This window comes from Phyllobates terribilis, unplaced genomic scaffold, assembly GCF_046119375.1.
Source record: "Phyllobates terribilis strain yellow unplaced genomic scaffold, ASM4611937v1 Scaffold_1__5_contigs__length_1240528914, whole genome shotgun sequence".
Lineage (NCBI taxonomy): Eukaryota > Metazoa > Chordata > Amphibia > Anura > Dendrobatidae > Phyllobates > Phyllobates terribilis.
Window position 1 is genome coordinate 530898009 of NW_027362761.1, and position 17543 is coordinate 530915551.

The following is a 17543-nucleotide window of genomic DNA, read 5'->3' on the forward strand; positions in this document are numbered from 1 at the left end:
TTCCATGTTTGCATACCATAGCGTTCCAGAGTGTAGCTTTAATTTATTAGTTAAGTATGGAGGTGGCTCTCTTAGCTTGTACCTGTTCACACCTGTTTTTTGTGTGGAAGTGATGGTCAGTCTTTGATATTTGTATACTGAAAAAGCAGTGACCTGTCATTCACAGACTGAAGGCAGGCGGAGGGACCGGAAAATCACAGACCAGAGGCACGCGGAGGGACTGGGGAATCACAGACTGAAGGCAGGTGGAGGGGCCGGGGAATCACAGACTGAAGGCAGACAGAGGGGCCGGGGAATCACAGACTGAAGGCAGGCGGAGGGGCCGGGGAATCACAGACTGAAGGCAGGCGGAAGGGCCAGGGAATGACAGACTGAAAGCAGGCAGAGGGGCCTGGGAATCCCAGACTGAAGGCAGGTGGAAGGGCCAGGGAATCACAGACTGAAAGCAGGCAGAGAGGCCGGGGAATCACAGACTGAAGGCAGGGGGAGGGACCGGGGAATTACAGATCGGAGGCAGGCGGAGGGACCGGGGAATCACAGATCGGAGGCAGGCGGAGGGACTGGGGAATCACAGATCGGAGGCAGGCGGAGGAACCGGGGAATCACAGATCGGAGGCAGGCGGAGGAACCGGGGAATCACAGATCGGAGGCAGGCGGAGGAACCGGGGAATCACAGATCAGAGGCAGGCGGAGGAACCGGGGAATCACAGATCGGAGGCAGGCGGAGGAACCGGGGAATCACAGATCGGAGGCAGGCGGAGGAACCGGGGAATCACAGATCGGAGGCAGGCGGAGGGGCCGGGGAATCACAGATCGGAGGCAGGTGGAGGGGCCAGAGAATCACAGATCGGAGGCAGGCGGAGGGGTCAGAGATTCTCAGATCGGAGGCAGGCGGAGGGGGCGGGGAATCAGTCTGGAGGCAGGCGGAGGGGTCGGAGAATCACAGATCAGAGGCAGGCGGGGAGGGGTCGGAGAATCACAGATCAGAGGCAGGCAAAGGGACCGGGGAATCACAGATCAGAGGCAGGCGGAGGGACCGGGGAATCACAGACTGAAGGCAGGCGGAAGGGCCAGGGAATGACAGACTGAAAGCAGGCAGAGGGGCCTGGGAATCCCAGACTGAAGGCAGGTGGAAGGGCCAGGGAATCACAGACTGAAAGCAGGCAGAGAGGCCGGGGAATCACAGACTGAAGGCAGGCGGAGGGACCGGGGAATTACAGATCGGAGGCAGGCGGAGGGACCGGGGAATCACAGATCGGAGGCAGGCGGAGGGACTGGGGAATCACAGATCGGAGGCAGGCGGAGGAACCGGGGAATCACAGATCGGAGGCAGGCGGAGGAACCGGGGAATCACAGATCAGAGGCAGGCGGAGGAACCGGGGAATCACAGATCGGAGGCAGGCGGAGGAACCGGGGAATCACAGATCGGAGGCAGGCGGAGGGGCCGGGGAATCACAGATCGGAGGCAGGCGGAGGGGCCGGGGAATCACAGATCGGAGGCAGGTGGAGGGGCCAGAGAATCACAGATCGGAGGCAGGCGGAGGGGTCAGAGATTCTCAGATCGGAGGCAGGCGGAGGGGGCGGGGAATCAGTCTGGAGGCAGGCGGAGGGGTCGGAGAATCACAGATCAGAGGCAGGCGGGGAGGGGTCGGAGAATCACAGATCAGAGGCAGGCAAAGGGACCGGGGAATCACAGATCAGAGGCAGGCGGAGGGACCGGGGAATCACAGATCGGAATCCGGCAGAGAGAGGGGCCGGGGAATCACAGTCTGGAAACAGGCGGAGGGGCCGGGGAATCACAGATTGGAGGCAGGCTGAAGGGCCGGGGAATCACAGATCGGAGGCCGGCGGAGGGGCCCTGGAATCACAGTCTGGAGGCAGGCGAAGGGGCCCGGAATCACAGATCGGAGGCAGGTGGGATGGAAAATCACAGATCGGAGGCAGGCTGAGGCGCTGGGGAATCGCATACCGGAGGCACGCGGAGGGGCCGGGGAATCACAATCAAGAGGCAGGCTGAGGTGCCGGGGAATCACAAGCCAGAGGTAGGCGGAGGGGCCGGAGAATCACAGACCGGAGGCAGGTGGAGGGGCCGGGGAATCACAGACTGGAGGCAGGCGGAGGGGCCGGGGAATCCCAGACCGGAGGCAGGCAGAGGGGAATCTTAGACAGGGACGAGAAGACCCAGTGTACAGTCCGACCCCTGTATACCGACATCTAATTAGCCGAAAACTTCAAATGGTGATTAAAGCACAACAACAAAGTGGATTTCTTTACCAAAAGGTATCAATTTAATCGGTATTACAAAAATGCTTTACATTACATTTCAAAATCGTGCTGACGTGTTCTCTTTACGGAGCTTTCCAAATAGTCTTCATTACATAAAGATTTAGTTTTTGCTGCTTCAGTGTCTAAGTCCTGCATCTAGATGAACGATCTGTAAAAATTGTTAGAAAGCCATCAGAGCTTTTGGTTAGAAGGGATCTTCTTGCTCTCCCACTCCTGTCTCTCATTGTAAGATCCATACACACTAATTGATCCATACACACCTTGGTTTTAAAAAGGGACGTCTCCGGTCCATAAGACTCAGAGCGTATCCTGTTCTCATCGATTTTGTGGATCAGACTTGGCCATTAAAGTCTATGGAGATCCGTATATAACGGATGATACGAGCTTCTCACTAAATTAGAATATCATCAAAAAGTTAATTTGTCAGTTCAAAAGTGAAACTCATATATTATATAGAGTCAATACAAACAGTGATCTTTTTCAGCCAATGAAAACACAAAAGTCATTATCTCAGTAAATTAGAATAATTACCAAAAAACACCTGCAAAGGCTTCCAATGCATTTTAAAAGGTCCGTTAATCTGTTTCAGTAGGCTCCACAATCATGGGGAAGACTGCTGACTAGACAGATGTCCAGAAAGCAGTCACTGACACACTCCACAAGAAGGGTAAGCCACAAAATGTCACTGCTAAAGAAGCTGGCTGTTCACAGAGTGCTCTGTTAAAGCATATTAATGGAAAGTTGAGTGGAAGGAAAAAGTGTGGTAGAAAAAGGTGCACAAGCAACCGGGATAACCGCAGCTTTGAAAGGATTGTTAAGAAAAGACCATTCAAAAATTTGGGGGAGATTCAAAAGGAGCGGACTGCTGCTTCAAGAGCCACAACACACAGACGTATCCAGGACATGGGCTACAAGTGTCGCATTCCTTGTGTCAAGCCACTCATGACCAATAGACAAGCGTCTTACCTGGACTGTTGCTCAGTGGTCCAAGGTGGTGTTTTCAGATGAAAGTAAATTTTGCATTTCATTTGGAAATCAAGGTCCCAGAGTCTGGAGGAAGAGTGGAGAGGCCACAATCCAAGCTGCTTGAGGTCTAGTGTGAAGTTTCCACAATCAGTGATGGTTTGGGGAGCCATGTCATCTGCTGGTGTAGGTCCACTGTGTTTTATCAAGACCAAAGTCAGCGCAGCCGTCTACCAGGAAATTTTAGAGCACTTCATGCTTCCCTCTGCCGACAAGCTTTTTGGAGATGGAAATGTCATTCTCCAGCAGGACTAGGCACCTGTCCACACTGCCAGAAGTACCAATACCTGGTTTACACACAACACTATCACTGTGCTTGATTGGCAGCAAACTCTCCTGACCTTAACCCCATAGAGAATCTATGGGGTATTGTCAAGAGGAAGATGAGAGACACCAGACCCAACAATGGAGACGAGCTGAAGGCTGCTATCAAAGCAACCTGGGCTTCCATAACACCTCAGCAGTGCCACAGGCTGATCGCCTCCATGCCACGCCGCATTGATGCAGTAATTGATACAAAAGGAGCCCGACCAAGTATTGAGTACATTTACTGAACATACATTTCAGATTTTAAAATAATTTTTCAAGCTGTTGTTATAAAGTATTCTAATTTACTGAGATAATGACTTGTGCTTTCATTGGCTGTAAGCCATAATCATCAGCATTAACAGAAATAAACACTTGAAATAGATCACTCTGTTTGTAATGAGTCTATATAATATGAGTTTCACTTTTTGTATTGATTAACTGAAATAAATTAACTTTTTGATGATATTCTAATTTAGTGAGAAGCACTTGTATCAACACGACCCTTGGATTTATTGTAAAAGGAAGAAGACAGAAATAATAGTCTATCACCTTCACATATAACTTTATCATGATGCATAGTACAGTCATGGCCAAAAGTTTTGAGAATGACACCAAAATGATATTTTCACATGATTTGCTGGCCTCTGGTTTTTATTAGTGTTTGTCTGATGTTTATATCACATACGGAAATATAATTGCAATCATATTATGAGTACCAATAGGTTATATTGACAGTTAGAATGAGTTAATGCAGCAAGTCAATATTTGCAGTGTTGCCCCTTCTTCAAGACCTCTGTAATTCTCCCTGGCATGCTCTCAATCAACTTTTGGACCAAATCCTGACTGATAGCAGTCCATTCTTGCATAATCAATGCTTGCATTTTGCCAGAATTTGTTGGTTTTTGTTTGTCCACCCGTCTCTTGATGATTGACCACAAGTTCTCAATGGGATTAAGATCTGGGGAGTTTCCAGGCCATGGACCCAAAATCTCTATGTTTTGTTCCATGAGCCATTTAATTATCACCTTTGCTTTATGGCAAGGTGCTCCATCATGCTGGAAAAGGCATTGTTGGGCGCCAAACTGCTCTTGGACGGTTGGGAGAAGTTGCTCTTGGAGGACATTCTGGTACCATTCTTTATTCATGGCTGTGTTTTTAGGCAAGACTGTGAGTGAGCCGATTCCCTTGGCTGAGAAGCAACCCCACACATGAATGGTTTCAGGATGCTTTACAGTTGGCATGAGACAAGACTGGTGGTAGCGCTCACCTCTTCTTCTCCGAATAAGCTGTTTTCCAGATGTCCCAAACAATCGAAAAGGGGATTCATCAGAGAAAATGACTTTGCCCCAGTCCTCAGCAGTCCACTCCCTGTACCTTTTGCAGAATATCAGTCGGTCCCTGATGTTTTTTCTGGAGAGAAGTGGCTTCTTTGCTGCCCTCCTTGAAACCAGCCCTTGCTCAAAGAGTCTCCGCCTCACAGTGCGTGCAGAAGCACTCACACCAGCCTGCTGCCATTCCTGAGCAAGCTCGGCACTGCTGGTAGTCCGATCCCGCAGCTGAAACAGTTTTAAGATACGGTCCTGGCGCTTGCTGGTCTTTCTTGGGCGCTCTGGAGCCTTTTTGACAACAATGGAAGCTCTCTCCTTGAAGTTCTTGATGATGCGATAGATTGTTGACTGAGGTGCAATCTTTGTAGCTGCGATACTCTTCCCTGTTAGGCCATTTTTGTGCAGTGCAATGATGGCTGCACGTGTTTCTTTAGAGATAACCATGGTTAACTGAAGAGAAACAATGATACCAAGAACCAGCCTCCTTTTAAAGTGTCCAGTGATGTCATTCTTACTTAATAATGACTGACTGATCGCCAGCCCTGTCCTCATCAACACCCACACCTGTGTTAATGGATCAATCACTAAAACGATGTTAGCTGCTCCTTTTAAGGCAGGACTGCAATGATGTTGAAATGTGTTTTGGGGGTTAAAGTTCATTTTCTGGGCAAATATTGACTTTGCAAGTACAGTAATTGCTGTTAAGCTGATCACTCTTTGACATTCAGGAGTATATGCAAATTGCCATTACAAAAAATGAAGCAGTAAACTTTGGAAAAATTACTATTTGTCTCATTCTCAATACTTTTGGCCATGACTGTAGACTGTAATAGAATTGCCTTGGATTTTCTCAAAATGCACTGAGGAGGTAGGGTCGTCCGAGCTAGGAAACTACCAAAACAGATGGTTACCTATCTTTCATAATTGCAGAAATATGCCGAAAACAAACTCCCTTGGGCTCCAATGGACTCTACGTGACTAATTAAAGGTGAAATTAAATACCCATTTAATATGAAATTCACCTTTTGGTTTTGGACCACCCCTTTTAACTTTTTTTTTGTTGTTGTTTATTTTGCCTATTTATCCTATAATTGAATTTTACATTTTACTTTTTTTTTCTATAACTATGCACTAGTGTATATCTATCAGCCAGTGCCTTAGCCTTTGTACGAATAGTACACAGACACTTTTGGGCACAACCAACTGCAGCTCCAATGGACCCTACTCTGGCTGCTGATACAACATATGGACCAGAAATGCGTCACAGGAATACCCAGTGATTTAATCGGCATTAATCGCTGCATATAAAGGGTAAATCACTGCAACATACTGTAATAAGTAAACAAAATTGAGGTTTTCACTCAGAATATAAGAAGAGTTGTAATTAAATTTACTTCCAAAACTGAATAAATCTGCTTTTTGGCAGGACACCTTGTTTTTTTTGTTCTTTTAACACATCCTTGGCACCTGAGATATCTCTTCTCCTCTCACCTTACTTAAATCCTGACCCTTCTTTTTGGAAGCATTAACACATCCTCATCACCTTCCTGACATGTTCTCTATATCAAAAAGACATTCGGGAGCTTTCCTTCATGTAGACAATAGTTTCTACAACAGGAATTTTGGTCATTGATCCCATTAAAAGGATTGTTCCATCATTTTCTCCTTGTGTTTCCCAAAAACTAGTAGTAAGCTGTAACGCTACGCTGGCATCCCCGCGTGGTCCATCTCCCCCCCCCCCCCCCCCTTCCGGCAGGGACCCCAACATACTCACCGCCCCGGCGACGGCGGCGTCCTCGTTCCCTGCTTCCTCCTCCCTGCCTTTTGTGCGTCCGGCATGTTGACTGCATCCAGTTGTTCTTTCAAATAGATTGTATTTATGTAGTTTTGTGGGTTCCTTTACTTCTGTCAGTGTTACGGTCTATACCATGGAGGACCTGTCAGCTGTTCCAAGAAAAAGTAATCTGTATTTCTTAACACGTTGTGTGTTGTGATTCCTCTGTTGTTCCTCCTGGAAACGTATCTGTAAATTAGCAGCTTGTAAATTACCATTACCTTTGTCAATGGAGCATGTCACTGCAAACGTTGACACCCTCAAGTCAGTTACGATATATGAAATAAATGTGAAAATTGTTTCTTCAGAGAGGAAGGGGATTTGAACTCTAGAGTTCAAGTCTTCTTCCTCTCTGAAGAGGCAATTTGCATATCTCATTTCCCAGAGGAGCATTGCATGGCCTATAAGTCTCCTTACCCAGGCATGTTACTCTCCACAAGGAGAAACGTAACACCCCAGTCAGCGGCCTCTCATACAGCCAGATTCGATCTCATGCTTTACACTGAGGAGGGGCAAAATTCCAAAACACGTGTCTGCAAATTGAGATTCTGATTTGGCTTTTATTCTAAGTCATCTGGAAAGACTGGTTAATATTGACTTTTAGGATCACTACTTTCAAAAGGCGGCACTAGAGTTCAAGTCCTCTTCTTCTGTGAAGAGACAATTTGTACACTCATCAACATTAGAATTGCAGCACCAAGAAGGAAAAGTTGTGGAATTATGAAAATCACAGGATGGATAGACATGTTAGTGATATGGAAATGATAAAAAAATGGAAACCACATTTTCAAAAAATCTTCATTTATTTTGTATCAAATATAAGCACCACGTGCAGAAATCTCCGCACTTAGTCTTGGCTGCTATCAATGAGGTTATTAATGGTTGTCTAAGAATTGTTCTGCCATGCTGAATGCACTAGGGTGTGCAAATCATCCAGATCTGCTGCTGGCAGCTCTCTATGCAATTGCCAACCAATGATGTCACATTCTCAATGGGAGACAAGTCTGGAGGCGCAGCAGGCCATGGTAGTACATTTAAGCCATGCAGTCTACTCAGAGTATCATGAACAATATGTGGCCTAGAGTTGTCAAGGTGAGAAGTGGCTCCTGGGACACTTTCACATTCCCTCATGGAGGACTCTTCATGACATTGCCTATGTGGTCTCTAGATCAAACTTTATCATTGCATCCAAGGCAACAGAAGGACTCATAAAGAGGATAGACCTTCAATCCAGCCTCCATTGCCATCCTGTTTTGCTTCATGATAGCCTTTTAGAACGGTGGTGTGAGGTCATTTGAACACCTGTAGCTGGACGTCTGACTCGTAGCCTGATGACGTGCAAATGCCTTCTGAAGGTTTTGTGTAGACACTGTTTGATGCCTTAGGCTTTGTATGTGACATCTAATTTCACTTGCAATACAGAATTGATAGTTTTTTTTAGTTTTTGTTTTAGCCTTAAAGAAATTTTATTCCATTCGTCCCTACAAATCAGCTTAAGCTCTTATGTTGGGGAGTTTTCTTCAATGAACAACTCGCTACAGGTCCTTCCACAACATTTCTGAAGAATAAAGAAAAGGACTTTGACTTGATCATTCGAACACTTTAACTGTATTCTTCTTTAGCCATTCTTTTGTAGAACGACTTGTAGTCGTTGGGTCGCTGTTTTGCTCCAAGTTCTCATGAGATTCAGTTCTTGGACAGATAGTCAGACTAGAGATAAGCAGATTCCCTTGTGCAGCTATGGTCCTGGTTAGTGCTCTCTGGCCATGTCGAGGACTTGTGCAAATTTCCTTATCCTTTGGGATCCCGGGTTGGGCTTATGATATGTTGGGCTTGCGCGTTGTCACATGTACGCTGCACAGATAACGTCAAGCCAGGCTGGTGAATAAAATGCCACGCCGGAGAATCCGGAAGCTAAGGAAGTTTGCACAGCTCCTGTCCAATGCCAGGACTGCGTAGTGGGGTTGCGCAAAGTGATCAGCTCATATTTAGTATTGTCATTGTCCTTTAGAATTTGCTGTTAAGATTCATAATTCATTGTTCCATCAATGTTTGTAAGCTGTACTGGTCCATATGCATCAAAACAGGCCTTAACCATAATACTACCACCACTGTGTTTCTCAGATGCTATGAGCTTTCTATGTTGTAATGCAAACATAATCCAAACATAACATTCCACATTTAAACCAAACATTTCTATTTTGGTATCATCGGTCTACAAAATCTATTCTTCCAATAGATTTTTAGCTTGACCAGATGATCATCAGCAATACTCTTTTTGGAGAGCAATGACTTTCTCCTTGTAATCCTGCCTCCTGATGATGGACTCATGAACGTTAACATTAGATAATGTAAGAGATGCCTTTAGTTGCTTAGGGGTTACCTTGGGTTCTCTTGTGACCTCATGGACTATTATTTGCTTAGCTCTTGGAGTGATCTTTATTGGTTAACCACTCCTGGGAGAGAAATAATAACCTTAAATTTCCTCGACTTGTCTGACTGTGAAATTTGGGAGCCCAATGACATGGTTTTGTAAACCTTTCCAGCCTGAAGTTCATTAACAACTCTTCTGAGTCCCCAAAAATCTCCTTTTTTTGTGCCATGATTTACTTCCACTAACGTGTAGTAAAGAGCAGACCATAATATATCTCTGTTCTTTAAATAAAACAGGTCACCCACACACCTGATTGTCATCCCATTGATTGAAAACACTATACTCTAATTTCACCCTCGGATTATCGTCTAATTCTCATCTATTGCATTATTTCGGTGCCTTATTGTGTATAAATATGTGACTCTTCAGATTTTGGGTTATACTAGCCTGATGAAGAGACCTGAGTAGTCTCGAAAGCTTACAATCTGTTACCATCTTTTCAGTTAGCCATTAAAAGGTATCAACCACTGAGGGCTCTCAAATCTAAATATTTTTCTATAAGGTTAATTTTAAAAAGTTCACACACTTTTGCCAATCACTGACCTGTAATAGTCTGACTCATTTGTTTTTGTATTGGCTCCTTTTTCTACTTGTGTGCAAATTTGATATAGTTTTACATCAAACTTATGCAGAAATATGGAAAATTCTGAAGGATTCACAAACTTTCTTGCACCACTGTGTCTTTTAGCCAAATGCAAATCCAATGAACTATTCAAAGATTAAATCAGAATTTTTAATTATTTATTTGAGCTCTTTATGTACAAATGTATAAAAGGCTTTACCAAATTCCAGATATCCTTGGAATCTCCTTTATTGAACAGAGAAATTAAAGGAAATTGTCATAATAAAAGCCTGATCATCATTGTCTAATGATACATTCCTCGTGTTTTTAATTAACCATCAGGTTAGATTGTCCCTGTAAAACAATTTAATCAGTACCTTGGACAGAGGATAAAGGGTACAGTTCACTTTAACAGCCTCTATCTGAACAGCATTGGTCTCTGATCTTTGTAATTATATAGAGTAAGATGAACATGATGGTTTGATTATAGAAGGATTTGGAAGAAATGGAAGGATAAGCTGAGATCTGCATGACTCTGCAGGAATGTGGAATACTGTATTAGGATGTATGATGTATTATAGTGGCTGTGTAGAATACTTAATTCTCCAAGATTCCAAATTGGAATCTGGCATAGACAACTGGTCCATCTCTTCTTTGTACTCCATGTTTTAGCTGAAGAACGGCTGATGTGCTAGAACTTCCAGTGTGGATAGAAATCACAAATGGTATAATATTGGAGACCGAAACATAAGTTGAAAATATTGGAATGTAATGGAACTAGAGTCAAACTAATAAATTCGGAGGCCGTTCTGAATTTCGTCTTACTTGACGGCATCCTCTTTTGAATAGCCAGCCAGGCGTGACATCAGGTGTGTATGATGTCGTGCCAGGCCAACTGATTAAATTATGAGCCACGGATGCAGTCAGGTAGGAAGTGGTACAAAGGGCTCCAGTCTAGCCGCTAGGGAATACTGCATGGTTGCTGAGCATGTATTCGCTCATCTCTAGTTTATGGAACATTTCTGGTTATTTTGGAATCTTAGTCCTTTTAAAAATGGGTTGTCCCTTGGCTATAACCTCTGTCCATATGCCTTAAAATGTTATTCCTAACATTACAAGTTATCACCTTTCAGCATCCAGCAACAGAGAGCAGCGTCCGACCTTTGGGACCCCACCAATCCCAAGAATGAGGCTATCAACTGCCCTGTTGGAATAAAGCAATGATAATACATGCATTCATCCTCTATGGAGTTGGTGGAGAAAGTCAAGTATGGCTTTTTCCAGCAGCCCGATGGACGATGAAAAACATGGCCAACACTCCATTTCGATGGGGAAGTTTAGAGATCGGTTCTCAAGATCCCAGCAGTTTACAGGGCACATGTCTGCTTCAGGGGAGAATTCTGCTCGAGATCCACTTTGTTGACTCAGAATAGACCACCTCTATGTAGCAGTAGCTTCAGCGTTGTCAAACCTACACCGTCCTTTCATAAAGGAATGGTCCATCTGGAGATGCATAACGAGATTCTTCTATTCCTGTCAATCACAGCTAATATCGATTTTGTGATTCAACCCTTTTAAAGGGGTTGGCCTGGATTAAAAAAAAAAACATGGTTCCTTTCTTCATAGAACCACAGGTTGTGTAGAGTATTGTAGTTCATCCCCATTCATTTCAATAGAGCTAAATTGCAATACCAGACACATCCCATGGATAGGTGAGGCGCTGTTTCGGAAAGATATCAACCATGTTTTGTTTAACTGATGAGCGCCCCTTCAAACTTTTTGATTGACCATTTTAAGTATTGATTTACACCCTACCTAGCATCTTAACTAAAATGTGAAGATAAAAACCCATGGGTCTGCGTAGAAACTGCATACCCAAAATCAATTGAGATATATTTGCAAAGTTGCTTCATTTTTAATTTTTTTTACAATGGATTAATAAAAATGTTATCGACCGCCAATAGTTGTTTTTTTTATCAGAAGCTTCTAAATAGGACTTGAAATTAATGACATTTCTCTTGAGGTCTTTTAGTCCCAGGTTGTAAGCTCGATTGCGACAAATATCAAAGATATACAGTATAAAGAGTTTATATATATATATATATATATATATATATATATATATACATATATATATATATATATATATATATATATATATAGTTTTTTTTGTTGAATATTTTGGATTTAGATGATGGCACATTGTAGATCAGTAGAAATAAATATTGCCATAAAATGATACTCCCCGACCACTCAAAATTACAATATCACCGAAAAGAAGACTAAAAAGCAGCAGACACATTCCTGGAGCAGATTCGTATATCAGCCGCATGGACGAGCACGCCTCCGTTCATGAAAGCTCTGACAAACGAAAATGTTCACTTGTCTGATTAAGTAACATTTGGGGAAAAGCACTTGAAGCTGTCATGTCGAAACCCTCACATGTAAATTCCTGTGGAAAATATCCGGTGTGCTGACATGAGGATGCAGAGGAACAATGAAATTACATCTTACCTGCAAATTCCTTTTCCCTGACTCAGCCGTGTCAGAACACAGGGATTAAAATAATATTTTGGTTTAAATGGTGTTGAAGTGTGAATTCTAGAAATACTCATAGACCGTATGGGAAACAGATTAACAGAGGGGGGAAAAATTCTTATTTGGGAATGCTTAGAGAATAATTATTAAAGCAATGACACCTGCATTTTTGGGGCAAAGGGGGGCAGTCGCTCCCATTGGAGACGGCACTTTCGAAATTAACTTCGGGATCGTTTCATGAGAAAAAAAAAACATTTTTCAAGAATCATTTCAAATAAATTTAAAGGAGAAAAACAAATAATTTATCAGCCAACGGGGATTTCTGCAACCTCCTGAAACAAGTAGCTTTAAAAGTTTGGCAGCGAAACAAGAATCCTAAATTTTCTGGTAATCTTTTAAGGGTTGATCTTAGTATTGCACCAAGACAAAGCAGCCGGCATAGAAATATATCAGATATTGAATTTTTCTCTTTTTAGGCCAAATTCACACATAATTTTCAGTGCAGATTTTAATATTTGAAGCATATCAGTTATGGCACAAATTCCCACCTTGGATTTCATCCCCTTAATGTAACGATGTAAAATCGGTTGTTAATCCACAGCGAATTCCCAATATTATACATGATAATTTACCATTGATTTTACTATAAATTTACCAATGATTTGGCTTCAAAGAGTATCTGTTGCTAGATTTCACTATATAAACTGTATACATTGTTAGAAAGTTTTCTTGGACTTACAGAACCTGGTGTACTTTGAAAGTTCACGTCATAATGGCTGTATTATCTTCAAAATAAAATGTTCATCGTTGTTTGTTTTGTTTTGTTTTTTTAGATGAGCTGAAATTTTGAAATTCGAAAGTTTCGGCAAATTTTCCCCAAAAATGCGTTTTGCAGTAAATAAATTTTCCCCAAATATCAATACTGCAAAGCCTCCACTGCCCAAGACGTGAAAAGACTTGTGTTATACTCAGAGGTCTCCTAGGGCTGTCTTGAACCCCTTTTGAATTCCTTAATGCAAACACAGTCTTATTAATGTCAAAGTGACCTCAACCTATCTGGCTAGGGGAAAACAGATGGCAACTGGTATTAAATAAAAGGCTATTTAACAAGACTGCCATATCAGACTTTTTAGGCTACATAACCCCTTAACGACCGCCAATACGTCTTTTAACGGCAGCAGTGAGGCTATGTGCCCACGATGCAGAAATTCTGCATATTTTTTCCGCTTCTCCCTGGCAGGAAAAACATATGCGGATTGTACATGCGTTTTTCCTGCCAGGTAGAAGCGTTTGTCAAGCGTTTTTGTATGCATTTCTGCATGCGGGTTATCAAGCGCTTTCCAAGCGATTTTAGCATCACTTGGAAAAGTGCTTGACAACTTGGTCACACTATATAAATCCATGCAACCGGCATGGAAAAAAAAAATAAGAATGGTAAAAAATAAAGATTATACTTACCTTCCGATGGCCCCCCGTGTTTTCTCTGCTACGTCCGGTCTGTTGTATGGGTCGCGGTGGTGTGAAAGGACCTGCCATGACGTCATTTAGTCATGTGACAGGTCACGTGACCGCTGACGTTAGCAGGTCCTTTCACACCACCGCGACCCATACAACAGACCGGATGCATCGCTGAGTAGACCGGGCGACATCAGAAAGTTAAGTATAATCTTTATTTTTTATTTCAAATTCTTTTTTTACAGGTTCTATGGTACCTGAGTCTGGAGGAAAGTCTGCTCTTCTCCAAACCCGGGTACCATCCGCACATTGAATTGCATAATATCCACATGTGCACATGTAGTCATGCGGATATTATGCGGTTCAATGCAAGTCAGTGGCGGCAATTACGCTGCGTGTCCACAAAATTAATAGACATGCGTATTTTTCCACAATGATAATCTGCCGCGGAAATTTCCGCAGCATGTGCACAGCACATGTGGATTATCATTGGGGACAATGGGGCACGTATTACCAAGCGTTTTTTAAGCATTTTAGCTGCAGAAATTCCGCGGCAAAAACGCATAGTGGGCATGCAGCCTTAAAAGTACTTATTCCTCAGCGCCGTTTTTAATGCTGAGAAATAAGGGTATAACGTTCCCCCAGCGTCAGAAAATCTCTGGGGTCTCAGCTACACAGGATAGCTGAGACCCTGGAGAACATGATCAGGGCTAGTTTTTCCAGTCCCCGATCACGTGATCACATTCATTGAATAACGACGATTTAGTAAAAAAAAAAGTGTGCCGCTGTTATCATTTGTCTCTCTTCTGACATGATCCATCCCTCGGCCCTCCTCCTCCGTTCCCTGGCCCTACGCATCATCTTTTTAAAAAGAATTGGTGGGCACATGCGCAGTGCTGGTACCTTGCATTAGCAGATCATTTTTTCTATTGATTCCTTTTGATCACTGTGGTATCACAGTGATCAAAGGCCAATAATTAGTAAATCAAAGAAAGTAGATATCAAACTGAGGGGTCCACTTTTCGGTGTTACCTCTTGCAAAAATGAGAAATTTGGGGCTCAATCAAGATTTTTTGAAAAAAATGAACTTTTTCAATATGACGACCTAATGTTATAAAATTCTGTGTCGTACCTGTGGGTTCAAAATGCTCACTATACCCCTGGATAAAATCCTTGAGGGGTAAAGTTTCCAAAATGGGGTCACTTATGGGCGTTTTCCAATGTTTAGGCACATCAGGGGCTCTCCAAACCCGACATGGCGTCCACTCTAAATTCCAGCCAATTTTACATTCAAAAAGTCAAACGATGCTCCTTCCCCTCTGAGCCCTGCCGTGCGCCCAAACAGTAGTTTTCCCCTACATATGGGGTATTGGCATGCTCAGGAGAAAATGCTCAACACATTTTGTGGTCTTTTTTCTCTTGTTATCTTGTTATCCTTGTGAAAATAAAAAAATGGGTCTGAAGTAACATTTATGTAAAAAAAAGGTAAATGTTAATTTTTTTCTTCCACGTTGCTTCAGTTCCTGTGAAGCACATGAAGGGTTGATAAACTTTTTGAATGTGGTTTTGAGCACCATGATGGGTGCAGTTTTTGGGTATTTTCTGTCATATAGACCCCTCAAAGTGACTTCAAATGTGATGTGGTCCCTAAAGAAATGGATTTGTAAATTGTGTTGGAAAAATGAGAAATCGCTGGTCAACTTTTAACCCTTATAGCTCCCTGACAACAAAAAATGTTGGTTCCAAAATTGTGCTGATGTAAAGTACACATGTGGGAAATGTTATTTATTAACTATTTTGTGTGACATATCTCTGTGATTTAAGGGCATAAAAATTCAAATTGCAAAATTTTCTAAATTTTCGCCAAATTTTAATTTTTTTCACAAACACAAGTGATATTGAAGAAATTTTACCACTATCATAAAGTACAATATGTCACGAAAAAACAATCTCAGAATTAGTGGGATCCGTTGAAGTGTTCCAGAGTTATTACCTCATAAAATGACAGTGGTCAGAATTGTAAAATTTAGCTTAGTCAGTAAGGTCAAAATTGGCTCTGTCACTAAGGGGTTAAAGGGAATCTATCAGCAGGTTTTTGCTATGTAATCTGAAGACAGCATGCGGTTGGGGTTAAACACAGATTTCAGCAATGTCTCTCTTATCAAGCTCCAAGGTTTTTTGTTTGCTTACAATAATTGTTTTAGCACCAGTAGCCTATTATTGCTGTGACTAGCTGGTTGTGTGAACCCTGGTCCGACACGCCCCTTTCTGTGATGGACCCCTCACTGTCTATGGACTTTATACATTGAGAGCCTGATGTGGGCGGGAGCTGCTTCCTCAGCTCTGCTTCATGCTAAATCTAAAAGCTCTGATTGTGGCAGAACGGCTGCACCCAGTAATTTAAGTGATACATCACTGGATTCAGCTTCTCTTTGCCTCCATCAGGCTACTTTCAGATGAGGTAGCAAAAACCTGCTGACACATTCCCTTTAAATTATAAAAAGACTTGAAAATGATCCCTTCTTAAGGGCAGATGTCTGACTTGATGCTTGCTTGTACATGTCTAATATTGGATTACATATTTCTTTTTAAAACTTGCACAGTGTTTGAGACAGCTGCGTTAACATTTCTGGATTTTGGAGATTTTTCTCTTGTTTTTAAAAGATAAAAAAAGCTTGCTCATTCAGGATACAGGAGCACACTTAGGCTGTCTGCCCACTATGCGTTTTTCAAGCGTTTTTGCCGCGGAATTTCCGCAGCGAAAACGCTTAAAAAAACGCTTGGTAATACGTGCCCCATGGTCCCCAATGATAATCCGCATGTGCTGTGCACATGCTGCGGAAATTTCCACTGAGGATTATCATTGCGGAAAAATATGCAGCATGTCCATTAATTTTGCGGACACGCATCGTAATCGCCGCCATTGACTTGCATTGGACCGCGTGACATCCACATGACTGCATCTCCACAAGTGGATATCACTCGGTTCAATGTGCGGATGGTACCCAGGTCTGGAGGAGAGGAGACTCTCTTCCAGACCTGGGTAACATAGAAACTGTAAAAAAAAAAGAATTTAAAATAAAAATAAAGATTATACTCCCCTTCCGATGTCCTCCCGGTGTTTTCTCCCCTCCGTCTGGTCTGCTGTATGGGTCGCGTTGTTGTGAAGGACCTGTCATGACGTCATTGAGTCATGTGACCTGTCACATGACTCATTGACGTCACCGCAGGTCGTTCACACCACCGTGAGCCGCCCAAGACACCGGACGCAGCAGAGAAAACACCGGGAGGACATCGGAAGGTGAGTATAATCTTTTTTTTATTTTTTACCATTCTTATTCTTTTGTTTTTAACTAACTTGGTCACACTACTATAAATCCATGCTGTTTGCATGGATTTATATAGTGTGACCAAGTTGTCAAGCACTTTTCCAAGTGATGCTAAAATCGCTTGGAAAAGCGCTTGACAACCGGCATGCTGAAATGCATGCAAAAACACTTGACAAATGCTTCTACCTGGCGAAAAAAACGCATGTAAAAACCGCATACGTTTTCTCTGCCAGGGAGAAGCGGAAAAAATATGCAGCATTTCTGCATCGTGGGCACATAGCCTTATGGTGACACACAAGCCTTAGTTTCAAGATTTGTTTTCAGTAGAAATATTAGGACAGAGGAGTAATAAAATGCCATCCTTGTTTGTAGTGTGTGAAGAATAAAAAGGCTGTTATTAATGTGTTGTTACTGCAGTATATCTCAGTTCAATTAATTGACTGTT